The sequence below is a fragment of the Bos mutus genome, chromosome 9, assembly GCF_027580195.1.
Source record: "Bos mutus isolate GX-2022 chromosome 9, NWIPB_WYAK_1.1, whole genome shotgun sequence".
Lineage (NCBI taxonomy): Eukaryota > Metazoa > Chordata > Mammalia > Artiodactyla > Bovidae > Bos > Bos mutus.
The window spans coordinates 29,572,277-29,600,253 of record NC_091625.1 but is presented as its reverse complement, the minus strand read 5'-3'; the positions used below and the strand labels follow the sequence as shown (position 1 = coordinate 29,600,253).

General features: G+C 37.1%; 1 long non-coding RNA gene and 1 other non-coding gene across 4 annotated transcripts in view; one reads left to right on the top strand and one right to left on the bottom strand.

Moving 5' to 3' along the window:
• LOC138989207 (uncharacterized) overlaps window positions 1-27,977 on the top strand; it is a 161,837-nt gene that overhangs the window by 36,574 nt on the left and 97,286 nt on the right. Inside the window, exon 2 of one of the 3 annotated variants that reach the window (XR_011465459.1) lies at window positions 11,036-11,072. The exons of the other annotated variants lie outside the window; for them this stretch is intronic. This is a non-coding gene — a long non-coding RNA (uncharacterized lncRNA). The remainder of the gene's footprint in view (window positions 1-11,035; window positions 11,073-27,977) is intronic. 3 annotated transcript variants of the gene reach the window in all.
• Window positions 3,809-3,880, bottom strand: TRNAR-CCG (transfer RNA arginine (anticodon CCG)). Its single transcript has one exon. It is a non-coding gene; the product is annotated as a tRNA-Arg (tRNA).

Genomic DNA, 27,977 nt, shown 5'->3' with positions numbered 1-27,977 from the left:
TTTGTAAAGGGCGACTAGTACTCTATACCGACATTGTTAAGCATAAACAGGACAGTACATGTAAAGAAGCAATACAGAGACCATGTTCAATACACAATAGCTACTACTGACATTATCATCCATAATGGACTGCTTTTCCTTAGCTAAGATTTACACACCCATCTATTAGGCAAGATCTCTGAAACATTAGATGGCTCCCTGGCCATGGTTGCTTTTCCCAGTTTTATCACTCATTGCATTTCCCACTTTTTTCCAAATTTCTGATATTCTACCTGGCTTAGAAGATCATATTTGCCATTATGTCTCCTTAGTAAATTGTTGCAAAAGCATAGAAAAGTTGGCAGTTATTTTTTACTTACTGTTTGCTTCAACTGTTCCGTTTGTGTAGCACAGTTCCACCCAGGTAGGAGTTTTATTTTTTATTAACTTCTCAGAACATAAAGTTTTGGCCTATTCCTCTATCTTATTACCATATAAATGATAGAACATGGTCTAAGTTAGAAACAAGTTGAGTGCACATTTTGAAGAGGGAATCTCCATGAACTTCCATATCCCATGGTCAGTGCAGCAGAGGTACCAACACACACGTCCCATTGCCATTATCAGGCATCCCTGATATCTATCTAGTATTGCACAGCTTACAAAACACCATCACAACATCAAACTTTGAACCTTGCAAAACACAGTTTAGGAAGGCAGTGCAGGTATTATCATTTCAATATCATAAATGGGAAAACTGAGGCTTGCAAAAATGAAGTCAGGTGGTTTATAATGGAGAACATCATTCAGAACAGTCTCTTGACTTTTCATCAAAGACATTTTCACCTAATCTCCCTAGTTTTTAATGTCCATGAACCTTATGGTAAAATTAATCATGTTTTCCAGATAGCAGAATTTTAAGACAAACTAGGTATCTATCCTTCCAAACATTTAGGAATCTTGTTCTTGCTAAAGGAATTCTTTCCATGTTATCATCCATATTTTATGGTTAAGTGTGAGTTCACTGCACTCCTATCTCAATATTAAACTCCTCTGACTTTCAGTAAGTTTGTGCCTTCTCTTTCCTTCTCTCACTTCTTTGGCATGTAAGCTAGTTACAACTAAGTGAATCAGGAAATGAGGGAATATATATATATATATATATATATATATATATATCATATATATTTTTATGTGTATGTACTTTTCACAAAGCAAATGAAAAAATCACATATATATTTTATGTGTATGTACTTTTCACAAAGCAAATGAAAAAATCACATATATATTTTATGTGTATGTACTTTTCACAAAGCAAATGAAAAACAGGTGCTGATGAAAGGACCATTGTTGACTCTAATTCAAAAAACACTAGTAATATTTATGGAATACAGCGAAGACATAGATAAGAATTTCTTATAATAATTACATAGGTAGGAAGACATTCAGAGAAGGCAATGGCACCCCACTCCAGTACTCTTGCCTGGAAAATCCCATGGAGGGAGGAGCCTGGAAGGCTGCGTTCCATGGGGTCGCTGAGAGTCAGACACGACTGAGCGACTCCGCTTTCACTTTTCACTTTCATGCATTGGAGAAGGAAATGGCAACCCACTCCAGTGTTCTTGCCTGGAGAATCCCAGGGACGGGGGAGCCTGGTGGGCTGCCGTCTATGGGGTCACACAGAGTCGGACACGACTGAAGCAACTTAGCAGCAGCAGCAGGAAGACATTTAAGTATGGCTATCACTGCTCAATATTATAAAAGTCCATTAAAGACAGAGTTATTTGTCCAGAAAGACAGCATTATCTAGTTAACAGAAATAGGTGATAGCATTTCTGTTTTAGATATCATGAAACAGAAACTGTTTATCACTCAGTCATGTGATAAACTCTTTGCAACCTCATGAACTGTAACCTGGCAGGCTCCTCTGTCCATGGAATTCTCCAGGTAAGAATACTGGAGTGGGTTGCCATTTCCTTCTCCAGGGGATCTTCACAACCCAGGGATTGAACTCGAGTCTCCTAAATTGTATGCAGATTCTTTACCTTCTGAGCCATACCCATTTGTAAAGATGATTCTGGTGTGGTTTTTTATTTTTTTTCTTCCTAACAACAGTTTTGTTTTGTTTTTTCTTGTAACTTTTTTTTAACAATTGATTTTTAGGGTTCAGAATAACATGTTATTTAATCTTGAGCATCAAAAATCCTTATCAATAGTTTCATTCTAACTCAACCATCATCTTGTATTGCTTCTGTTTTCTATTAGGAAAAATGGTAACAATAAAACCTTATACAATTTTTGTGAAGCATAGTCACATATACCTAGTACATGATAAATATTTCAATGCATGCTAGTAATATTAGGAATAGTATTTGCCCTCCTCCACTTCAATATTAAGCATGTAGTATATTTAATTACAAAAATGGCCATGATTCTCCAACTCTTCCTATGTTCATGCCCTTTGCAATGTGCCTTAATAGCCTCTCCTCAGCTGGCCTGTGACTTGCTTTTATAAATAGATTTCAGCAGAGATGTCACTTGCTTTACATAGTTTTACATAATCTCTTGGTACTTCTTCCTCCATCATAAAATCAAGCCCAGACTAAACTAATGAAGAATGTACAAAAAAAATTTTTAAATCATGTGACCTAATGATAACTGAGAGAACTTTCACTTGGTGTGCCCAAAGTGGCTTGCTGCTGCTGCTGCTAAATTGCTTCAGTCGTGTCCAACTCTGTGCGACCCCATGGACGGCACCCCACCAGGCTTCCCCATCCCTGGGATTCTCCAGGCAAGAACACTGCAGTGGGTTGCCATTTCCTTCTCCAATGCATGAAAGTGAAAAGTGAAAGTGAAGTCGCCCAGTCGTGTCCGACTCCCATTGACCCCATGGACTGCAGCCCACCAGGCTCCTCCGTCCATGGGATTTTCCAGGCAAGAGTACTGGAGTGGGGTGCCATTGCCTTCTCCGCAAAGTGGCTTAGGCAGCTGCTTTCCTGACATTCAATGATGTGACTATGTGAATGAGCCAAGCTGGCACGCTCTTATGTTGACTATACAGAGCATACCAATGTAAAGTGACTGATGTAAAGTTGATACGGTTTTATTCTTTTTTTTTTAAGAAATTGAGGCAACAAGCAATATAAACAATCAGATCAGATCAGATCAGACCAGTTGCTCAGTCGTGTCCAACTCTTTGCGACCCCATGAATCCCAGCTCACCAGGCCTCCCTGTCCATCACCAACTCTTGGAGTTCACTGAGACTCATGTCCATCGAGTCATAAAAAGCACTTAATATTGTTATCAATATAATAATTAATTGATATAATTCATTGCAACATATAAGTAAGTAATTTAAAATTAAGAAGCACTAAATACTTCCCAGGTGGTGCTAGTGGTAAAGGACCTGCCTGCCAGTGAAGGAGACATGAGAGATGGGGGTTCGATCCCCAGTCAGGAAGATTCCCTGGAAGAGGGCGTGGCAACCCACTCCAGTATTCTCGCCTGGAGAGTCCCATGGACAGAGGAGCCTGGTAGGCTACAGTCCATAGAGTCACAAAGAGTCAGACACAACTGAAGCAACTTAACATACACATGCACAAATACTCTTGGAAGCTAAATGTTGCCTTATTAAAGTTTTCCCTGTGTGAATAAATTCTGAACATATTTACATTAATTACCTTTTATATAGAAAAGTGAAAGTGAAGTCGCTCAGTCGTGTCTGACTCTTTGTGACCCCATGGACTGTAGCCTACCAGGCTTCTCCATCCATGGGATTCTCCAGGCAAGAATACTGGAGTGGGTTACCATTTCATTCTACAGGGGATCTTCCCAACCCAGGGATCGAACCTGGGTCTCCCACTTCGGAGGCAGACACTTTAACCTCTGAGCCACCAGGGAAGCCTTGATTTAGTCTGACAAGAAATTCCTTTTTTCTCAGATCTAAATGAGAATTTTAATTCACAGCATCATGTCAGCCAGGTATATCTGCTCAGTGCTCTTTCTGTAACAATGAATTTTTAAAAATAGATGCATTTACTGACTATGCCAAAGCCTTTGACTGTGTGGATCACAATAAACTGTGGAAAATTCTGAAAGAGACGGGAATACCAGACCACCTGACCTGCCACTTGAGAAACCTATATGCAGGTCAGGAAGCAACAGTTAGAACTGGACATGGAATGACAGACTGGTTCCAAATAGGAAAAGGAGTATGTCAAGGCTGTATATTGTCACCCTGCTTATTTAACTTATATGCAGAGTACATCATGAGAAGCACTGGGCTGGAAGAAGCACAAGCTGGAATCAAGATTGCTGGGAGAAATATCAATAACCTCAGATATGCAGATGACACCACCCTTATGGCAGAAAATGAAGACGAACTAAAGAGCCTCTTGATGCAAGTGAAAGAGGAGAGTGAAAAAATTGGCTTTAAGCTCAACATTCAGAAAACGAAGATCATGGCATCAGGTCCCATCACTTCATGGGAAATAGATGGGGAAACAGAGGAAACAGTGTCAGACTTTATTTTTGGGGCTCCAAAATCATGGCAGATGGTGATTGCAGCCATGAAATTAAAAGATGCTACTCCTTGGAAGGAAAGTTATCACCAACCTAGATAGCATATTAAAAAGCAGAGATATTGTTTTGCCAACAAAGGTCTGTTTAGTCAAGGCTATGGTTTTTCCAGTAGTCATGTATGGATGTGAGAGTTGGACTATGAAGAAAGCTGAGTGCCATAGAACTGATGCTTTTGGACTGTGGTGTTGGAGAAGACTCTTGAGAGTCCCTTGGATTGCAAGGATATCCAATCAGTCCATTCTAAAGGAGATCAGTCCTGGGTGTTCTTTGGAAGGACTGATGCTAAAGCTGAAACTGCAGTACTTTGGCCACCTCATATGAGGAGTTGACTCATTGGAAAAGACTGATGCTGGGAGGGATTGGGGGCAGGAGGAGAAGGGGACAACAGAGGATGAGATGGCTGGATGGCATCACTGATTTGATACACACGAGTTTGGGTGAACTCCAGGAGTTGGTGATGGACAGGGAGGCCTGGCGTGCTGCGATTCATGGGGTCTCAAAGAGTCGGACACGACTGAGCGACTGAACTGAGGACTAGAATAAAATTTATTTTGATGTTTCTTTAAAAAATATTCTGGAATAAAAATGCAAGTAAGTTAAAAAAAATACAAGTAAGTTTAACTAGCACCTCTTGTAACACAAAAAGCACCTGGACATTAAAAAAAAAAAAAATTATAGTCATTCCTTGTTGCTGCTGCTACTGCTAAGTCGCTTCAGTCATGTCTGACTCTGTGCGACCCCATAGACGGCAGCCCAGCAGGCTCCCTGTCCCTGGGATTCTCCAGGCAAGAACACTGGAGTGGGTTGCCATTTCCGTCTCCAATGCATGAAAGTGAAAAGCGAAAGTGCAGTCGTTCAGTCGCGTCCGACTCTTCACGACCCTGTGGATTGCAGCCTACCAGGCTCCTCCGTCCATGGGATTTTCTGCGTAAGAGTACTGGAGTGGGGTGCCATCGCCTCCTCCGATAGTCATCCCTTTAGGATAAGACAAAGTAAATGAACACTATTAGGATAGAAGGATGGAAGTTGAGTGGCAAACCAATTTAACTCTGATAAGCACCTGGAAAACCTAAGCATTTTGTTTATTAAACCTTCAGTCAGAAGAAATTATTTCTTTTCCTTTGCATGTTCAACATATATAGCATTTCCTATCCTAAACAAATACACTTCCTAATTTAGCATATATTTCCTCACACTAATTAAGTGGCTTTCAATATTATTCGTTTCTTATTCAATGACACAACATTATCTACCTTGTTTTCCCACAAGAAATGTATGTGCCACGTCCGGATGCTGTCAGGGAATACTTCTTAGCTGAGGTTCCCATGGCCTGCATCACCTATTGTTTGAAACACAATAAACTGGCAGGGAGTGAATCTATAATAAAACCAGGAACAGTTGCTTGGCACCTCAAAACACGTGATGTGATACAATTACCAAGTATTTTGTAGGGCAAACTGTCACTCTCATACAAACTTTATAACTGTTAGTGAGTAGCACATATATATTCTATTTTAAATTCAGCTTCTTTTAGTGATAAGAGTCAGACAGTTTACTTCTCACTGAGAACCAAACACTGTTCGGTTTAAGGATTAAGAAACCATCTTCTGCTCTTATATTCAACGAAAAAAATATGTTCAGATCCTAGTGACACCTCTTTTATGAATATGAGCAGATAGAATGAAGTTTCTTCAAAGGAGATCCATAGACAAGACCCAATTAAGCTTAGTAAGAAAACTATAGTATTACTATCAGACTCTAATATTGACTTATGGTAAAGAAAACATCTTTTAAAAATATTTTCAAGGTTTTTGTAACCAGGCTTTTCATCTTGATAATCACTGGCCAACTTAAAAAAAAAAAGCTGTTAGGATTAATAAATTATATTTGTAGTATTTGTGGACATGTACAATAATAGACTGAGTAAAATGGTTTCAATTTCTATTGCCCCCAAATGCTATTTTGTATATTACTTCTCTCTTTTAATTCTGAACAATCAAGTCTTAATTTTTCAATGAACCACCAAAGCATTTTCATAGTCAATTCTATTTCAGAATATAATTAGTTTGTAGTTTTATCCACCTAAACTGTTTACAAAGCTAACCAATTAGCAAAAGTATCCCAGATTATATTTAATTGTATTTAAACGGAGTTGAATTTAATATTCAGACAGCTAAGTGACCAAAATTACTTAAACAAAAACTGTACAAAGTAAATATGTACAATTAGAGGGAATGGGTCTCATTAAATTAAGAAGAAGTAACAGGAGCAACATAAACTCAATGATAAGAGCAGCATCACAATTGAATCAAAATAAGAAGGAGTAATGGAAACTATCCTTGAGGTTTTGAGTCTGCCATTATTTCCTTTTATTACTAAATAGTCAATGACTTTCATTTTCAAAGGACTGGCTTTAGTCCACAAAAATATTAAGTTTCAGTTTATAAATACAAGTACTTCATAGAAAACATGAGACTTAACTTGAGAAGACTTTGAGTACTCTTAAAGACTTATTTCAGAACTGTAGTTTGTCTCCTGGTCTATTTCCTATCCACATCATGGACATTATGAGTCATTATATCTCCAAACTATGTTCTTTACCCTCCAATGGATAAGCTTTCCAGCATAAATCTGATTGACCTTCTCACTTCATGCTTTTCTTCCTTCCCGCTTTTTTTCCTGACTTGAATTGCTTATTTAAGTTTGTGGGTCGTCCTGAATATGACTATAGACCATATGGGAAACAGTTTTCCCTTTTGTGTAACGCAGCTAGCAAATAGTCATCAGTTACTGGATAACACAATACATATATATCATAGTGCTTAATAATCAGAGACTTACAAATATTAAGTGGTGATTAGACAAATGGATTCTGGAATCAGAACACTTGGGTTCAAGTCTTACCTATAAAACTTACTAGTTGCGTGGTTTTAGGAAAGTTGAATGATTTTTCTGAGCTTTTATTTTCTTATCTGGAAAAAAGAAACAATACTAACATTTAGCCTAAAAGAAACAAAGTAGCAGAGAGAAAAGCTCAGACAGAAAAATATATTATTGTGATAGGGAGCTATTAATTACATTTGAAAACAAATTAGTATAGTTAATTACATTTAAAAAATGTATTAAGCTTATAATGTATGTGGATTACAAGTCTGGGAATGAAGAAAACTAATGCTTAATCCAAATATTTGTTATGTTTGTGAGCATGAGTATCTGTTTCCGTTTTCAAGAATATCTTTATAGCAAGAGATAAAAAAAAATTAAGATACAAATGTTTTGTATTAAAACTCAAGGACAATGCAAATATATAAATGAAATTTTACCAGTTTGTTTTCTGTATCCTTCTTATCTCTAGCATTCCTGAAATAAATTATCTCAGTCACATAAAAAATAGTGAATCTTTACTTTCCTAAGCAATTATTTTCCCTAAGAAAAATTACACAGGTAATTTTTCAGTTTATAAAATGAAAATAAAGATAAGTGAAACTGAGGAAATTACCACCAAAATTCCTAGCACCCTGAGATTATTACTCCTAACAATTAAGTACACCTACTTCCATTGTATATGAATACACATTTTATAAAAATGGGATCAAAATAGACATTTTGTAGTTTTTACTAGTAATCTCTTTGCTTAGCTTCATTCTTGGCATATGGTAGAGGCTTAATAAATATTTTGTGTGCTCAGTCATTCAGTTGTGACCCCATGGACTGTAGCCTGCCAGGCTCCACTGTCTATGGGAGTTTTCAGGCAAGATTACTGGAGTAAGTTGCCATTTCCTCCTCCAGGGGATCCTTCCAACCCAGGGCTGGGTCCATGTCTCCTGTATAGGGAAGTGGATTCTTTACTATGTGAGCCATCTGGGAAACCCAATAAATATTTTAGTTAATTAATAAGTGAATAAGTGAGTTCTAATAATGAGCAGAAGATTCTTTTAGAAATATTTGGTCAAATTTCTAAAAAAATATTAAAATTCCTACTGGAATTATTTAGTATATTTAGATCAATTTGTTGAAGAAGTACATATTAACTACATTAAATTTTGCATTCCAGGAACAAAACATACCTCTTTACTTAGATATATCTTTTATATTTTACAATGAAGTTTTCCGTTTTTTTTTTCAAATATATTTCAGGTATTTTTATATTTGATTTAATTTTTTTCTCAGTATAATTTTCTGGAAATTTATCCAGTTAACAATCCTAGTTCCTTTGCTTTCCAAATAAATTTTGGAATAATCTTGCCTATTCTAAACAGTATAGCTACAAAAATATCCTGCTGGGAATTTTATAAAAATTTTATTAAACTTAAATATCAATTTAAGAATAATTGGCATCTTTATTATGTTGAGTCTTCTAATCCAAGAACACAGTATCTTTCCCTATTTATTTAAAACTTCTTCCTTCTTAATCTTTGTGCCTTTTATTTCTTCTTTGTGCCCTGCACTGGCTACAGCTGTTAGTATCGTATGTTGATTCAGGGTGATGAGAACAGAAGCCTTGCTTTCCCGTCTTTGGGTGAAAGCATTCACTCTCTCACCATTAAGTATAATATTGGCTCTAGGTTTTTGTAGAAGACCTTTGTCAAGCTGAAGAAGTCCTCCTCTATTCCTATTTCTCTGTGAGTTTGCCATGAATGTGTGTTGAATTTTGTCAACAAAATTAGCAATCAGTGTTAGACTTACTCCAGACTAAATGCAACCTGAAAGGAAGAAAAAAAAAAACACTTTAAAATATTTGCTTTCAATTTAAAAAATACTCATTCATCCATTCATTTAATAAATAAGTACACACCAATCTGCTCAGTGTTGAATCAGTGGGGAACACAGAGGTTTATAGTAATCCTGGTTAATACAGAACTGTCTAGGCAGGCTTTGAAATGAGTTTCTTCTACCAAATGAAGAAATACAAACACCTCTGTGGAAAATCTGAGTCTTTTTTATTTGCAGATACTTTTTCTAGATAGTTTAGTAACATTAACATTATGTTTGTTCTAGGATAATTTAGTAAATTAAAGTAACATATCAAAAAGTTTTTCTTTAGGAAGCTTCAATATTCAGAAAAGTTGAAATAAATATACTTGTATCAGTTACTACTCTAGTATCAACCTATATTATGAACAAGGCTAATTTCTAACCCCTTTACTACCAGATTATGGTCTAGGTCAGGGATCAATGGTCATATAAAGGAAAGCAAATGTGGACATTTAGAATGCAAACCTTAGCTTTTCCCATTCTGGGAAGCTAAGTGTGTGACATGATCAGACTTGAGACAAAATGTGGTGACTTGCTTCCAAAGAGCTCAACCCAAAGTAAGGATAAAGAGGAGTTATTTTCTTTGGTTTTCTTTCACAAAAAACAATTGGGTTTTTTGCTTGGTTGGTTGAAAACCCTAAAGATCATTCCACCATTAAAACACATTTCTTGAAGAATCCTTTCCGTCTCTGGGTGCAAAAAACAGCTGTGCTTAAGTTAGTGCAATAAATCTAAGAAATAAGGGAACTATTGTCACCTCTTTGTCTGGCTGATAACAAAAGTCTGTGTGAAGCTCACATTCCTGAGGTGTAGTCATTCAGTTCTACAAAGTGAGTGCTTTTTACGAGCACCAGTTTCCTCTAAACCTCTTAAGGTTTCAACTAAATGAAGTTACTGTTGACTCATTGTAAGTAGTCAGAAATGTGGCTTTTTCCTATTCACTTCAAAAGGAGTAGTTTACATTTACACATGTCTTAAATTGCTTTTCCATCTAGTTCTTCTGATATTTATAGTAACCTTGTGAGATAGGTAAGGCAAGTGTTATCATTCTTACTTCATATATGAAAATATAAAATCTCAAAGAAATGATGTGATTTTGAATAGAACTGAGTCTTCTGGCTCTTTCACTATTGTTAGTTTATTGAATTCATTTACTTAAACACTTATTAGTCAACATACACTCATTGAGTGCCTACTTTGGCCAAATATTCAGCTCCCTTTCAAGCATATTACTATTTGTAAAATATTAGAAAGATTTCTAGTGATAAAAACTTTTGGTAATAATTGTGAAAGGAACATTCCTATTTTAAATCTTTAATTTTAAAAGCTGGTCTATATTATAATTACATCTTGCTCAGACATCAGCTTTGATTGTGTATCTACCCCATGTTCAGGAGAATATAAATAGCAATATTTCTGATATTGAAAATAATGAAGTCAATATTTGACAGCAAACATTTCAAACTCTCCCCCTAATATTTTCCCTTTATCTGTTGAGTTGATCATATTCTATTAATGTGGTGAATTTTTATATTGCTTGAATTTTAAATGTTAAACAAATTTTGTATTACTGGGAGCAATTCAACATGACCATGTGTAGTATCCTTTCTGTACAGTGCTAAATTCAGTGTGCTAACATTTTGTGTCATTTTTGTGACTATATTAATGACAGATATTGACACTTAATTTTCTTTGTTTTTGGCATAATATCTTTTTTAGGTTTAGTATCAAGGTTATGCTGGCATCATGAAACAAGGTAAAGAATAATGTTTCCTCCTCTAATTTTTGTAACAGTTTGTATATATCTTTTTCTTATTCTTTTACTCTCAATATGTTGCAGGAAGGGGGACCCCTTCCAGGGCCCGAAACTGGGCTCTTGTCTAACATTTGGAAATGAATTGTCCAAGGAGACACATGTACTGACAAAGCAAGAGATTTTATTGGGAAAGGGCACCCGGGTGGAGAGCAGTAGGGTAAGGGAACCCAGGAGAACTGCTCTGTCACATGGCCTGCAGTCTCGGGTTTTATGGTGATGGGATTAGTTTCCGGGTTGTCCTTAGCCAATCATTCTGACTCAGAGCCCTTCCTGGTGGTGCACAGCTTGTTCAACTAAGATGGATGCCAGCGAGAAGGATTCTGGGAGGTGGTGGGACAGATGGGTGTCTCCTTTTGACCTTTCCCAAACTCTTCTGGTTGGCGGAAGCTTATTAGTTCCCTGTTCCTTACTAGGACCTCCTATCCTAAAACAACTCATGCAAATAGTTACTATGGTGCCCGGCCAGGGTGGGCGGTTTCAATCAGTGTGCTTCCCCTAACAAATATGTCTGTGTTATGTTGAAATGGGTTTCTTGCTTATACCTTAGAGATGTGTTTTACTTTCTTATTCTGGTTGATAATCTTTAGTTAAATAGTTTATATCATTGATATTTAATGTTGTTATTGATTTGGTTGGATTAAGTCTACCATCTTGCTGTCTGTTTTCTAGTTGTCCCAAGTGTTTTTTTTGTTTGTTTTAAATTTATATTTCTCCTTTTCTGCCTTTTTGTTTTAGTTAATCACTTGTTATTATTTAGTAGTTGGTTTAGAAATTTTAGTATGCATACTTATTTGTCTTGTCTGATGAAAGTTCATTCTGTATGTATTCAAATAAAATTCCAATCATTAGCCTCTTCTTTTATTCTATTGTCAAATATTTTACATCCATATGTGTAACAAAATTCTATAATACAGTGCTATCTTTTCTTAAAACTACACGTTTATTTTTTAAAGGAACTATGAGAATACAAAATAAATGATAATCATTTATATGTACCTGACTATCTGATGTCCCTTTACTATGGAGAAATAAATTTAAATATTTTATCACCAGTCTTTACATTATATTAAGACTGATGGCAAAAAGATGTTTCCAAGTGTCTCCACCCATTAGTGGCTTTCGTGTAGTTTAAAAAAGATAAACAACAACAACCAAAAAAGACCAATATTTCAGGAAGGAAAAGGCAAAAAGTAAATCAGAGACAAAGGCTAAAACAACCTTTTAAGACTAAGAAAAAAAGATTACTTAAAATATATAGGAGCTTAAAGATTACTTAAACTATATTAAAGGAGCTCTAAGAAGACATGTTATAATCATGATGTAAAATCCATAGAACAATTTATTCTTAAAATAATTAACTCACATTATTGAGAAATAGTGGATTTTCACTTAGTATTTAAGTTAATTTTAAGGCCTGAGCATAATAAATTTTTCATTTACTAGTAAAGTTACAACTTTGTGAAGTGCAGCTTAGAATAAGTTGAGTCAGGAAGTCACATGTTGCCACCCATCCTGGATTGGGATGTGTCATAGATAATTTTGTAGTCTAAATTTAAGTCAAGTTTTACTTTAAGAGTATTTTTCAAAGACCAAAGACAATCTGAGAATTTTCAACATGATCATTTTTTAAACACTTTTTTCCTGCTAGAGTAATTCTACATTATTTATCTGCCAATTTTTCCATTCCTGATTTTTCTTCTTTCATGTGCTTTAAAAATGAATCAGATTGAAAATTTAATAATAGGATTATTAAGGATGGAATCACTCTATTTGATTCTAACTCTAGTTGGTTTTTCACAACAATCCTCTAAAATTCTACATACCTCCTCCACAGTACGCCACTATTCTGATCTTATAATCAATATTTAGTTGAGTTCAGTTGCTCAGTTGTGTCCGACTCTTTGCGACCCCATGAATCGCAGCACGCCAGGCCTCCCTGTCCATCACCAACTCCCGGAGTTCACTCAAACTCACATCCATCGAGTCAGTGATGCCATCCAGCCATCTCATCCTCTGTTGTCCCCTTTTCCTCCTGCCCCCAATCCCTCCCAGCATCAGAGTCTTTTCCAATGAGTCAACTCTTTGCATGAGGTGGCCAAAGTACTGGAGCTTCAGCTTTAGCATCATTCCCTCCAAAGAACACCCAGGACTGATCTCCTTTAGAATGGACTGGTTGGATCTCCTTGCAGTCCAAGGGGCTCTCAGGAGTCTTCTCCAACACCACAGTTCAAAAGTCATCAATTCTTCAGTGCTCAGCTTTCTTCACAGTCCAACTCTCACATCCATACATGACCACTGGAAAAACCATAGCCTTGACTAGACGGACCTTTGTTGGCAAAGTAATGTCTCTGCTTTTCAATATGCTATCTAGGTTGGTTCTACTCTAAAATATTTAATAATGTCAATCTCTTTATATAAATTCAAATTTATATAAAATCTGTTTATGTAAATCATTCCCTGAGAGCTAGTCTGATAATTCTTCAAAGTCTAAATCAGGACTGTTTTCCAAGAAACATTAGCAGCTCTTTCTAGCCCACAGAGGTCTTATCTTCCTCTCATCTCAGAGAATAATGTGTGTGTGTGTGTGTTGTGTTCCATGTCTTTGTGACCCCATAGACTGTAGCCTGTCAGGCTCCTCTGCCCATAGGACTTCCCAGGCAAGAATAGTCGAGTGGGTATTCATTCCTTCCTCCAGGGGATCGACTATGGGTCTCCTGCATTTCAGGTGAATTCTTTACCCTCTGAACCACCAGGCAATTGGCAAGTGCCTGTCATATATGTTAAGTGGGTGGGTAATAAATGTGTGTTGATGGATAAGCCACAATTCAATCTAACCTCATTCTATTATGAATTAGAGAAAAATCAGTAAAACAATTTTAAGTCAACCATTTCTACTTGTTCAATTTTTCTAGGTGGGTTTTGGGATTGAAGGTACATAAACACATCCTCATGGCATAGAAGATAGGCAACCTGAGGCTGAGAGCAAAGTTGTAAAGCCTCATCAGAGCATTCTTCACTGTAAGAGAAAAAGCAGTGGGTGGATGCATTTTTAAATTAATAGATTAGCTGTTTGCTGTTAGGTCATGAGAGTATCAACAGTTCAGGATAAGGAAGCATTCATGATAGCCTCAAAGACTCTGACTTGGATGGGGGTATTCTGAAAGAACAAAAGCCCTATTTTGTCATCTTAATAGCAGGTAAATTTATTATTTATCCATTCAACAAATACTTTTTGAGCTTATAACCATGTTCTAATTCTTTGTACTGAATTCTCCTAGTTTATCCCCTCTTACTCCCAGAGATATATTTTTGGCTAACACTATTTGAAATTTATTTTGTTAAAAAAAAAAATGAGGTTTTGTGGTCATTTATATTCTCTTGCTTTTTTAATAGATTCTCTTCCTCATAAACACTGATATCTTCAATGTTGAATTTCACATTCTAAGCATCACTCCATAATCATGCACCCCTATTATTTATTTTAGCTTGGTTCTTTTGGGAATTTTTTTAAACTCAAGTCTCTAAGGCTGCATCATTTTCTACTTCTTTATATGTGTGATTTCTTCAACTAATAGACAAGCTCAGTTAGTTAAAAAAAAAAAAAAAAAGCCAAACCCAAATAGTTGCTTTACTGATTTAGAAATTACTATAGCTAATTTAACCTCTTGTTTGGATGACTAAATTCACTTGATAGCCAAATCAACCATGCATATGTAAATCCTAGAAATTGGAAATGATCTAGACAGTGGCAACTTTCTAGTCAAAACACTAGTTGAGAAAGCGGAAAGCATAAAAGGTGAAATAACTCCTTCAAGGTCTTCTAATCTGGGTCTCTTTTCATAGGCCGACAATTGAAAGGTTAAACTAACAAGAATCATTTCTTTGATTCTCATTGAAATTACTTCTTTTACCTTTAATAAGCTTTCAAGAAAGGAATCTAAGAAAGGTCCAGATGAGAGAAATGATTAAATCCTTATAGGGTCTTTCTGCTTATTTATTTCTGGTTCTTTATTTCTTTGAAAGTCTAATCATGACATTTCCATTGCCTCTGACCCTTTCTTTTTTCTTGTAAATAATGATGATCCAAAATTACCTTCTGAACACCAAGTACCACTACCTTTCACTCACCCTCATCTAATTATTTATTTCTTTTCTTCTGTTTTCAAGTTAACAGTGTCTGTTGATATTTTTAGAAGACAAATCAGGTGTGAAGCAAGACAAATTTTAAAGTTTCTGGTACAGTAGATGATCAGTCCAAATATTTGTACAATGCATGCTGTGCTTCATGGATGGATGCTGATAATTATATCGAGGCCAATAAGCAAGGTTTTCCTCCAAGGCACAGATTGGGATTCAAAAATATTTGATAGAAACACAATCAAATTGGAAAGGATGATGGAATTTATTGCAATTAAGCTGAGCATAGTAGTTGAAACAAAATTCAGATAACACTGTTATTGTCCTTTACTATCTGTGAGGAAATTAGGATTTATTTTACACAAATAATTCAAATGCATTTTATTATGAAAAAAGAAACACCTTCCTACAGCCAATAAATTTAAGAAATTACAATCCTTTCTTCAGGTTTAAACACTGTAATGTTAAAGGTGATATATATGATTTATGGCTGGATGTGAAGGGAAAAAGGAGAATAGCCGCTAGCCAACATCTGCCTTCCACAGAGTTTTTTTTTCCCCTTTGCAAGTGTTTGAGAAAATGTTTGGCAGGGACTTTTTCCTGAATCACTATGATAAAAGCATTGCTGAGCAAATGTATTCCAAATGAATAACATTGGCTTGTTTGTGAGAAGCTTACCTATTTCTTTTTCCGTAATTCAATATTTTGCCTTCAGTAATAAATATGGCCTTATTTTGGGGGCACTATTTCATTCTTTCATTCTACGCTTCATGTAACCGTGTTCTGTCACCTTAGAGAGGCCATGAGTGCACAAAGGAAGCAGCTATTTAAAGGATTATGAATTTATCATCACAGGACTTGCATACTTTGTATGTCAGACAGATGCTACCTCTCATGATTAGAAACTGGGGTACTCTTTTAGTGAAAGAATCAAACTGGTAGGATTTGAATGGACTCTAAAGAAAATTTATTTCTAAAAGTTTCACAAATGAGACAGTAAGTTGTCAAAAGCCCTTGTTTTCCTAAAATTTCTACTGCTGGATTTTTTGAGGCTGCCTTGATTTCCATATTCTGAAGGGACTATATTATTTAAAATGCTTTTACTACCTTCCTAGTTAAATATGAGTAAATGGCATGTATTTTATATGTCAATTATGTACCAAACAGCATGACACACATTGTCTCTGTTACTATTCATTATAACCTCTGAACTATGTACTTTATTATCCTAATTTGGAGGACTTGAAAGTTAGGCTCGTATCAAATAACTTGGCCAAAATCACATAGCTGGTCAATCGTGGACTCAGAATTTGAACAATAGTTTGATTCCAGATGCTATGCTATATTTAAAGAGGGTCTATGTAGGTAGATATTAGATACATTAAATTGTAATACATGTGCATAATAAATATATATGTATATTTCTTTGAAATGATAGACCTCACAACTTATTAATAGTTAAGGGTTGGATACTACTGTAGATTTATAGCCATAAAATATAACCAGCAATGTTAAAAGGTGTTTGGAATATTGCTCCACATATCTGTTGAATGAATGAAAGAAATGCTAAGTAAGTAGTATAGATTAAAAACTGCTTTTCAAGTTTAGAGGAGGAAGAAAGTAAGGAAGGTTTTCCCTTAAAAATGAAGCTTCATTTAAAACATATCATAATGAGAAGAACATTAACATTGCTTAGTTTAATAAAATAACATGATAACTATATCATTGAAAGACTCACATCTATCTCAGTATATATTCTGACGGTGACAATAGTGTTTTAACAGCAAGTGTTACTGTTAACAGACAAGGTACTCAAACATTTTAGTTATCTTAAAAATTTTGTCATATGAAAGTAAAGTCCAGGTTTCATAAGATTGACTATCTATTAATAAAATATATCAAAATCTTTGGCACATAATTTGTGCATAACAACACCTCTGGATTTGAAATTAAATTATATATTTTTTATGTCTGAATTCACACAAGTTTCTGAGATTATTTTCAAAACTGTCTCTGAGGGATGAAAATTCCTTATGTTGACCATCTTCTGTTGAAACAGAGCTTTTTGTATTTCATAAAGTTCCATTCAACTGCAGCCTCATTCCATGCTTCCTTTCAAAATCTTACAGACTTCTCAGTCTTTACTTTTCATGTATTGCTTTTTGTTTCTTTTCTTTCACTGTTTTGAAGCATTTTTTTAAATTCCATACAATATTTAAGGAGATTTTGAACTGGAGTAATAGAAAACTATCTGTATTCTATTCTATTCAATACTATATCTTATTCATTTTGATATGTATACCATTTTAGATTATTAACAATTCTCAAAAAGTGTAGGTATGGAATTTTCTTATATAGATTTATCCCCACTCAAACGAACAAATCAGATTTTGCTGTGTTGATAATTTTTTAGACAATTGGCATACTGCTTGTTATCATGAAGCAGTAATTCACTAAGGACTTATATAACCTTACTGATTCCTTGAGTTTATCTAATGTCTAACAACATCTTTCCAAGGAGTGGTTTATGTACCGAGCAAATGTAATTCTTCTAAAAACATTTTAAAGACAGTTTGCCTCTTACTTGTGCACTTTTTGTTACTCCAGGAAATGCTAAACTTTCCTGTGTTATTGATACAATCATTTAATATAAATTCTTTCCCATCAAAAATTATTTTAAAACATTTATGTGTGTTAATTCTTGCATGTTTAATATCAAAATTTCTGCTCAAAGGAGCAAAACAAGCAATAATACCAGATGAGGGAAAAGAATGTGCCCCTTAAAAGGTCAAATAGATTTATGATTCATTCATACCATCATGAATGCATGCATTAGAGTTATATGAGATGACCTGTAAGAACCTCCATGAGGCTTAGTTGAGTGAGAAAAGTGCAGAAAAACATTGAAAGAGCAGAACTATAGGATGCACTCATTAGCAGCATTTCTTACCCACAACTGCTCTTACGAAACTGTTCATTATAGTGCTAGAATTTGTGCTTTTGGATAAAATCTAGGGCAAACTTGCAGTTTACTGCTGTTAGATAGTAAAACATCTTTCAACCATTTTGGCTTTAAAAAGACCCAGTTAAGTATTGAATACATCTAGTCAGTGTAATAATTAAAGATTTCAAAGTTAAAGCATCTCCTCTCTGTAGCTCAGGTTTGATGCTAAAAGGAAGGCTATTTGCCTGCCTGTGTTTCTATCCTTGCTCCCACAGTTGGTAAACCATGGCTTCTGACTCCTCCAGCATCAAAGGGGTGGTGGTAAAGGAAGAAAAAAAGAAACAAAAATTATATAAAGGATCAGGGAAGACTTTACGTGACTAAGTTCTCCTAGTTGGCACTCTCTGGGCTTGGCAAATGTTTAAAGCTGACTACTTCTAATGGAGAGTTTGTGGGTTCTTTGGAGAGGTTCCCATAGCTGGACCTGTCTTCCTGCAATTCACTTGGCTTAGCCTGATGCAGATCTTTGTCTGCTAGTTTCCAGCTTCTGCCTAGTTCCCTGGGCATCTGCTGGTGCACTTCAGTCTCCCTCTGTTGAAGTCTCTTCACCACCCCAGATAGTCCTTTTAAGCAGGATTTATAACAGCTCTTTACCAACTCTCTCTTGTGTGGCCCACATCTTGCTCACAGGAAAGACACACTTTTGGTTTTTTGTTGATTATTGTCATTGAGACATTAAGTCCAACTCTTCGTGACCCCATGGACCATAGCCCACTCCTCTGTCCATGGGATCTCTGAGGCAAGAATAGTGGAATGGGTTGCCATTTCCTCCTCCAGGGGATCTTCTCACACCAAGGACCAAATCTGTGTCTTCTGCACTGGCAGGTAGATTCTTTACCACTGAGCCACCCAGGAAGTGCTTTCTGATGATGGACCACAGCTAATTCCCAGTAATGGCTCTGCACACTTCACCCAGTTCCCTTCAACTCTCTCACCTGTTAGCTCTGTCAGCACTAGTATCAAGTTCTCCAAATGGTTTCTTTGCAGTTCCTGTCAGTAGGCTTGAGGTGAGGGTGAGCCCTGATGTCCAGTATTCCAGGGGAGCAGGAATTGTCACTCTGAGCAGGTTAATAGCTCTCTCAAGTGAATTCCTCTCTTCAGGCTCCAAGTCTTTCCTCCTCAACCACAATCTTTTATATTCTAAACAGACATTTGGGAAATGGTCTGAAATGTAGTTTTCAGTCCTTTACTTTGCACATCCTGCCTAGATTGTCAAGTAGTCAGACTGCAGGAAAAACTGAGATGGTTACTTTTTTGTTTTGTTTTGTTTTGTTTTTGCTGCACCAGATGGCATGCAAGATCTTAGTTCCCTGATCAGGGATTGAACCCATGTCCCCTGCAGTGGAAGCATGGAGTCCTAACCACTGGGCCACTGGAGAAGTCTCAGGAGATGGTTATGTTTGAATGTGCCTGCTATAATCCCATTTATATGTACATTAGTTACTTATTGCTGCATAACCATATTACCACAAATTTAGTTGCTTATAACATCATGGATTTATTATTTCATGGCTTCTGTGAGTCGGGAGTCTGTGAGTGGCTTAACTGAGTCTTCTCTTTAGGGTCTCATAAGGTTGCAGTCAAGGTATCTCTTGGAGTTGGGGTCTCATCTGAGGTTTAACTGGGAAAGGATCCACTATCAACCTCACATGGTTATTGGCAGCATTCAGTTCCTTATGGGTTGTTGAACGGAGGACCTATGTTTCTTATTGATTGTCCCCTGGGGGCTGCTCTCAATTTCTTGTCATGTGGACTTTTCCTAAATGGCCACTTGCTTCCTCAGAGTCAGCCAGGAAAAGTCATGGGAGAAGCCCATGTGCCATACCCCAAAGACCCAGCCCAGACTAAAAATGCCACAACCACCACCAAGAAGTCAGGTTTCTCTTAAAGATGCTCCCTTTTTATTGGATTTTGAAAGGCATTCAGTGATTTGCTCTTTCTCAGTAAAGTGGTCCTGGCATCTTAGAGAACCTGACTGTAAGCAAAATGAAGTTCATGTATGAATGGGACATCTATGTTCAGTTGTCATGTATTTCTCTCTCTCCTTCTCCTGTCTTTAATCCCTTTCCTCTGTTCTTTTTTTTTTTCTGCCCCTCCTTTCTGCCCCCCGTCTCCTTTTCTCTTCTCTCTGACACATATACACACAATTAAGAAGTGAAAGACACAAATTAATATCACTCAAATTGTGAACAAAACTCAGATGTGTTTCTAATTTAAGACCAAATTACAATTCCATTTTTAGTTTTTCCACACACAGCTGCATACCATGTTGTTCACAATTTGCTCTTTGCCAACGGTATAGTTAAACATTGATTTTGCTTAAAATCTGAAAACAATATACATTTTTCCTTGAATATTGCCTTCAAGATCACAAACAGTCCTTTACTTATTCTTCATAAGAATTCTAAAGTGTTCTCTCAAAGATGTTATTACTTATACGTATAAATAGATCTGTAAAACTGAAATACATTCTTCCCCATCCCTTAGAGGTACCACGAGTCTTCAGGCCCCTGTGGACTTGCCTTTTGGTACGCCTATGCTACTTTTATGCTGAACAGATTCACCCCGATGCTGACTGCTGCCCACCATTATGATCTAGCTGTTGATGGACCACATCAACATCTATAATTACTTAGAATTAGAAAACCTGAAGAAACTTTAAATCATATTCTCTAGTCAGTCACTTTCTCATATCGTTGAGACCCATGTGGGTTGAGGAACTTGCTTTTGTCTACAAAGGAAATCCCATAGAGAGAGGACCCTGGTGGGCTACAGTCCATGGGGTTGCAAAGAGTCATACATGACTTAGCGAATAAACAGCAAACATTATATACAAACTGGAGTACCTGCAACAACAATAATCTTTTTAAAAAACCTGTAGCTTAATTGGAGGCTGATATGCTGAAGTAACAGAGAAGGCAATGGCACCCGACTCCAGTACTCTGGCCTGGAGAATCCCATGGATGGAGGAGCCTGGTAGGCTGCAGTCCATGGGGTCGCTAAGAGTCAGACACAACTGAGCGACTTCATTTTCACTTTCACTTTTCACTTTCGTGCACTGGAGAAGGAAATGGCAACCCACTCCAGTGTTCTTGCCTGGAGAATCCCAGGGACGGGGGAGCCTGGTGGGCTGCCGTCTATGGGGTCGCACAGAGTCAGACATGACTGAAGCTACTTAGCAGCAGCAGCAGCAGGCTGAAGTAAATTTCTGTAAATCCATTGGAGAAAATTATTTCTTTTTATAGTTGCCTCTAGTCCTTTGTGTATCAGTTTTTATGTTCTTGTTTCCTGACTGACAAGAACAAGACTTTAAAATGTATGAGGTATTATTTTCTCCATCTTATGGGTAAGAAAAGTTTTAAGAATTTTCGAACTCTTTGTGAATATTTGTAAATTTGATGGAACATGTGAAAACAAACAAGTTACTAAACCTTCCTATAAGGTTTCTAAAACCTGTTCTGCTGCTCCTGCTGCTGCTAAGTCGCTTCAGTCATGTGCGACCCCATAGACTGCAGCCCACCAGGCTCCCCCGAAAACCTGTTCAGATAGGATCAATAACAGTCACCTTACAGAGTTATCAAATGTAACAATGTCCACGGCATTTCCATTGTAGTGCAAGGCCTCTGCAAGCACTCAGTATCAATCGTGATCATGAAAACAAAAATTACTGTCAATTCCTAAAGTTTTTAATTTCAAATATGACTGGGGAATGACGTTCTTCAGAAAATTTTTAGCATACTCTGATGACAATGTTCAGGTGTATAAGTGAGTTCCTGAAGACTTTACAAATAAACAAAGCCATCGGGTGGCCTTTATTCCAGGTCATTAGTCATCTTTTATGCAAAGTGCTTTCTCATAGACTTCCACCAGGCAAATTCTCTTGGACCAAGACTAAGGATTTCTGAGGTTTGATATGAAACAAAACATACCCTGTTGACAGTTTGGACTAGCTGGTATACTGGAGCCCACAGCTATGATCAGAACGTGTTTAGGAGCACAAATCACATAGTTCTACTTCAATATAGGTCAGGGAAAGCTATAGGAAGTGTTCTCTACACTTAAGAGCAATTTGCTGTTCTCTTAAGAGAAAGATGCTATAAACCAAATTAAACAAAAAATATGAAAGTGCTATCAGTCCTCTGAGGAGAAGAAATGATCTAAGTCCAAAGGAGGGTAATTTGGTCAGCAAGCTCAGCTACTGCATTCAGTCCATATAGAGTGATAGTGAAACGTGATTCCAACCACCAAGTATTTTTCGAATCATTTCTCAGGATGCTTCTAGTAGCTCCATCAATATACGCCTATGCTCATTACAATGGGATAAAATGGGTAGTGATGCAGGAAGCTTTTGAATGATTTTTACAGAAAGAACCATAACTTGATTCAAACAAAAGCAGAGCCACTTCAAATTTCCCATCCTTTTCCACACTCTTTACTGAAAAGAGAGATCAGAGACAGAAAGAAGTAAATGGGCTTTGAGGAGCAAAGTGAAGACAGAAAAACACTTTTATATAGAAATCAAATAGCACTAAAATTGCAAAATAATACCAGACTTGGCAAACTCTAAAACAAATGTGTTTTAAATTTGACCCTGGAAGATTTCTGTGGTATAATCCCCCAAAAAAGACTGAGTGAAGAGCCATCTCCATATAAATCCTTCTCAGTGGGAATTGTAGTTTATGCTTCCTTTATTTAGATCTAAGGGAAGAATTCAGCCCAATTGCCTTCAAAAGAGATTATTTAAGATAGAAGGCTAAGCAGGTGTACAAAGAATTTTGGATTAATAAAAATGTAATAATCTGTCTTTGAAGTCAGATAACAGACTCCATCTGGGATCCCTAATACTGCAAGTGTTTATCTTAAATATACAAATTAAGCAGTTTTTCTAGGGATGGAGTGAGCAAGAGTTAATGAGGGACAGCTCTGCCTGCCCTGGGCTAAGTTAAAATGGGTTTTGAGGAACACCAGAATGAGGGCCCAAGTGATCATTCTGAGTTGACTCTTGGCAGACCAGCAGTGCTATTTTTGAACGCATATTTACTATAGAATAGAATATGCACACAGTTAAGAGCTCATGAGGCCTGAAGGTTCATTACTATTAATAATTGGTGGTCTCCTGCAGCAATATATGAACCGTGAACTTCCAGATGTTCAAGCTGGTTTTAGAAAAGGCAGAGGAACCAGAGATCAAATTGCCAACATCTGCTGGATCATGGAAAAAGCAAGAGAGTTCCAGAAAAACATCTATTTCTGCTTTATTGACTATGCCAAAGCCTTTGACTGTGTGGATCACAATAAACTGTGGAAAATTCTGAAAGAGATGGGAATACCAGACCACCTGACCTACCTCTTGAGAAACCTATATGCAGGTCAGGAAGCAACAGTTAGAACTGGACATGACAACAGACTAGTTCCAAATAGGAAAAGGAGTATGTCAATGCTGTATACTGTCACCCTGCTTATTTAACTTATATACAGAGTATATCATGAGAAATGCTGGGCTGGATGAAGCACAAGCTGGAATCAAGATTGCTGGGAGAAATATCAATAACCTCAGATATGCAGATGACACCACCCTTATGGCAGAAAGTGAAGAGGAACTTAAAAGCCTCTTGATGAAAGTGAAAGTGGAGAGTGAAAAAGTTGGCTTAAAGCTCAACATTCAGAAAACGAAGATCATGGCATCTGATCCCATCACTTTATGGCAAATAGATGGGGAAACAGTGTCAGACTTTATTTTGGGGGGCTCTGAAATCACTGCAGATGGTGACTGCAGCCATGAAATTAAAAGATGCTTACTCCTTGGAAGGAAAGTTATGACCAACCTAGATAGCATATTCAAAAGCAGAGACATTACTTTGCCAACAAGGGTCCATCTAGTCAAGGCTATGGTTTTTCCAGTGGTCATGTATGGATGTGAGAGTTGGACTGTGAAGGCTGAGCACCAAAGAATTGATGCTTTTGAACTGTGGTGTTGGAGAAGACTCTTGAGAGTCCCTTGGACTGCAAGGAGATCCAACCAGTCCATTCTGAAGGAGATCAACCCTGGGATTTCTTTGGAAGGAATGATGCTAAAGCTGAAACTCCAGTACTTTGGCCACCTCATGCGAAGAGTTGACTCATTTTGGAAAAGACTCTGATGCTGGGAGGGATTGGGGGCGGGTGGAAAAGGGGACGACAGAGGATGAGATGTCTGGATGGCATCACCGACTCAATGGACGTGAGTTTGAGTGAACTCCGTGAGTTGGTGATGGACAGGGAGGCCTGGTGTGCTGCGATTCATGGGGTTGCAAAGAGTCTGACGCGACTGAGCAACTGAACTGAACTGAGATGATATAGGCAATTTGATTATTGATAAAAGCAAACAGCATTTTACTGAGTGGATTTATATAGGAACATTGAAGTGTCAAAGACTGATTCAGACAACTTCAGTACCTTATTGGATGCAAGCGGTTGAGCTAGTCTCACCTAATTATAGGTGATTGGCTTCCCCAGTGGCTCAGGTGGTAAAGGATCTGCCTGTAATGCAGGAGAGCCAGATTCAATCCCTGGGTAGGGAGGATCCTCTGAAGGAGGAAATGGCAGTCCACTCCATTCTTGCCTGGAGAATTCCATGGACAAAGGAGCTGGGTATGTATAGTGCATGGGATTGCAGAGTGGGACACAACTGAGTAATTAACTTTCACTTTCACTCTCTAAAGTGCAATTATTCTAAAGTAACCTTAAGTTCAAGGTCATGTTGGTTCTGAGAACAAAAATATGATATAGATGAAGCTAAACATCTTCATAGAGCTTATGCACAAATGAAATTCTGAGATAATATACACATGTTGGAAAGAATTTTCGTGCTACTTTCCCCCCCAAAATGTCTTGTCATCTCAGAAGTTGCATACATGTCCACAGTAGTGTCTACTTTAGAAATTGTTTCCTAATATGGTGTTTTCTTTTTAAGTAATGAATAAATTTCCATGTTGGTACAGACAGGGAAATTGGAAACAAATTCATTGAAGAGACATTGTGTCTTATTCATCTTCATGCACTTTAGGTTAGAGTGGGTAAAATGTCCAGGCAAGGCTACAGAATTTTTAAACAAGGGACTTAGCCCTTTTATTGGCCCTGTCTGAAAGTGACCTTATATTCATCTTACAAGCAATAACAAAGCACGTTTGTTTTAACTCTGGTGGTGTGCTGATTTGGAGTGAATCTGGCACATAGAGTTTAATGACAGCCCAAACCCACCATGCCTTCCCTTGGTGCCTCTAAAGCACATACAAAATTCAACTTAGCTATTTAATAAAACTGTGTTAATTGGAATTGACATAAAATACACTGTATATTTGATGTATTTATGTAAAATGTATGCATTATATTACTTATAGCCATCCCTAGGTGTCTGCAGAGGATTGGTTCCTGGACATACCCCAACACCCTGCTCATAGCAAAATCTATGGATGGATGTTCAAGTCCTTTACATAAAATGGAGCAGTATTTACATATGAACTATGCTCATTCTCCCATACACTTTAAATCATCTCTAAAAACTGACATTAATAATATGTAAATGATTTTCAGGTAGTTATAAATACCACATAGTTGTAAATGCTATGTAAATACTTGCTGGCACACAGCAAATTCAAGTTTTTCCTTCTGGAGCTTTCTGGAATTCTTTTTTAATGTTTTCTGTCAGCAGCTGGTTGAATACCTGGTTGTGTGCATGCAAAGGGCCAACTGTATGCACACACGTGCACACACACAGGTACATTAACATCCGTGTATATATTACAACCCAGCTGTTGCTGCTCACCTCAACCCTTGCATCACATGCTGCTAGCAGAGTCAGCATTTATCCTATGTCACTTTGTGTTACTTCTTTTCTTATGTTTATTTTCTCCCTTCCCAAGTATAGTAGCTTTGAAAATAATCTTACACACAAATATGAGATTTTAGGCATCATATGTTGTTATTGCTGTTGTTCAGTCAGTAAGCTGTGTCCAGCTCTTTGGAACCCGTGGACTGCAGCACACCAGGCTTCCTTGTCCTTCACTATCTCCTGGAGTTTGCTTAAATTCATATCCATATCTGTTGCTGCTCATCTCAACCATTGCATCACATACTGCTAGCTGAGTCAGCATTTATCCTACCTCACTTTGTGTTGCTATGTTGGGTCGGTGATGCCATCCAACCAGTTATCTATCTTCTACTGCCCCTTTCTCATTTTACCTTCAATCTTTCCCAGCATCAGGGACTTTTCCAGTGAGTCAGGTCTTTGCATCTGGTGGCCAAAGTGTATTTGTAGCCAAAAAATATGTATCAGTATGAATCAAAATAGATTAATTTTATTTCCTCTTTTGGCAATAGTGTGAAGGTATGGGATGGTGTCGTTTCATCTTTAAAAAGAAATAAGGATGTGTCATAAACATATCTCTCTTTTTTAAGGGATGATACACACTTTGAGCCACTAACTGTAATCACTATGCTGCATTACCCTGAGCTCTTAAAAAGGCTACAGCTTCAACCAGACTTCACTGGGGCTTCCCAGGTGATGCTAATGCTAAAGAACCCACCTGCCAGTACAGGAGACATAAGAGACATGGGTTCGATCCCTGGGTTGGGAAGATGACCTAGAAGAGGGCATGGCAACCCACTCCAGTATTCCTGCCTAGAGAATCCTATGGACAGAGGAGTCTGGCGGGCTCAGCCCATAGGATCCCAAACAGTCAGGCATGACTGAAGCAGCTTAGCACAGCAGACCACTGGATGCCTGCATGTGCTTGCGTGAGTAGTTTCTAATGACTGTGTGACCTGATTTTTCAATTAAGAAAAGAGTTGGTATTTACATTTAGAATTGGGAGGAGAGGAGAGAAAAGAGAGAAAGACAGTGTGATACAATTTCACTTCTCAGTGAAGTCAAACCCTCAACTCTACAACATATATTCGCAATATGTCTCTGATTATTGAATATTGATTACTGGCCGTGGCTTTACAATGACCAGAAAAGTTTTCAATCAGCATAACAACTATTAGAAATTCATATAATTTCTCAAAACAAAATCATTTTAAAGGTATAATTTAACATATTTTTTCTAAGACATAAGAAAGTAACTGGTGGAGACAGCAGAAAGCTTATCACATAATCAAATATCAAAAGGTGTTGCATTGCCAAAAATGTCTGGGAATCCCTTTGCTGGGCCATCCCATTTCTTTCTTTATTTATTTTGCTCTAGCCTGAAATGGTGCACAACATATTCCACTTCCTTTTTCTCTTAAAACCTGGTTATAGCTCTGTTTAGTTTGAGGTCAGTCTAACCATACCCCTCCTTAGTTAGAGGCTGTGTAACCTCAGTGTAGGCGGCTGAAATCATGCCCCTTCTGGTTGGCTGAAGGACATATTAATGAAAACAGATCATTTCGTAGTAGTCTGGTCTCAAAAAGGAAAAGCAAAGTGAATTTTATCAGTTTTCCAAACAACAGTTCTGTGAAAGAAGCACACCCATATAACTTATTGGTATTTATTCCATAAAGTCAAGCTAAAAATCTAAACTGGGAACATTTACTGTAAAGCATTCAATTATGTGAGTTTTGTTTATTTGATTTATAATGCAAAAAAACTTTTTTTTTAAAATTTCTCTTCCATAACAGCTACCAAATAAAAAAGAATATGGTTTTCTAATGACAAACCCTGAAGTACTGGTCTTTGCCAGGAG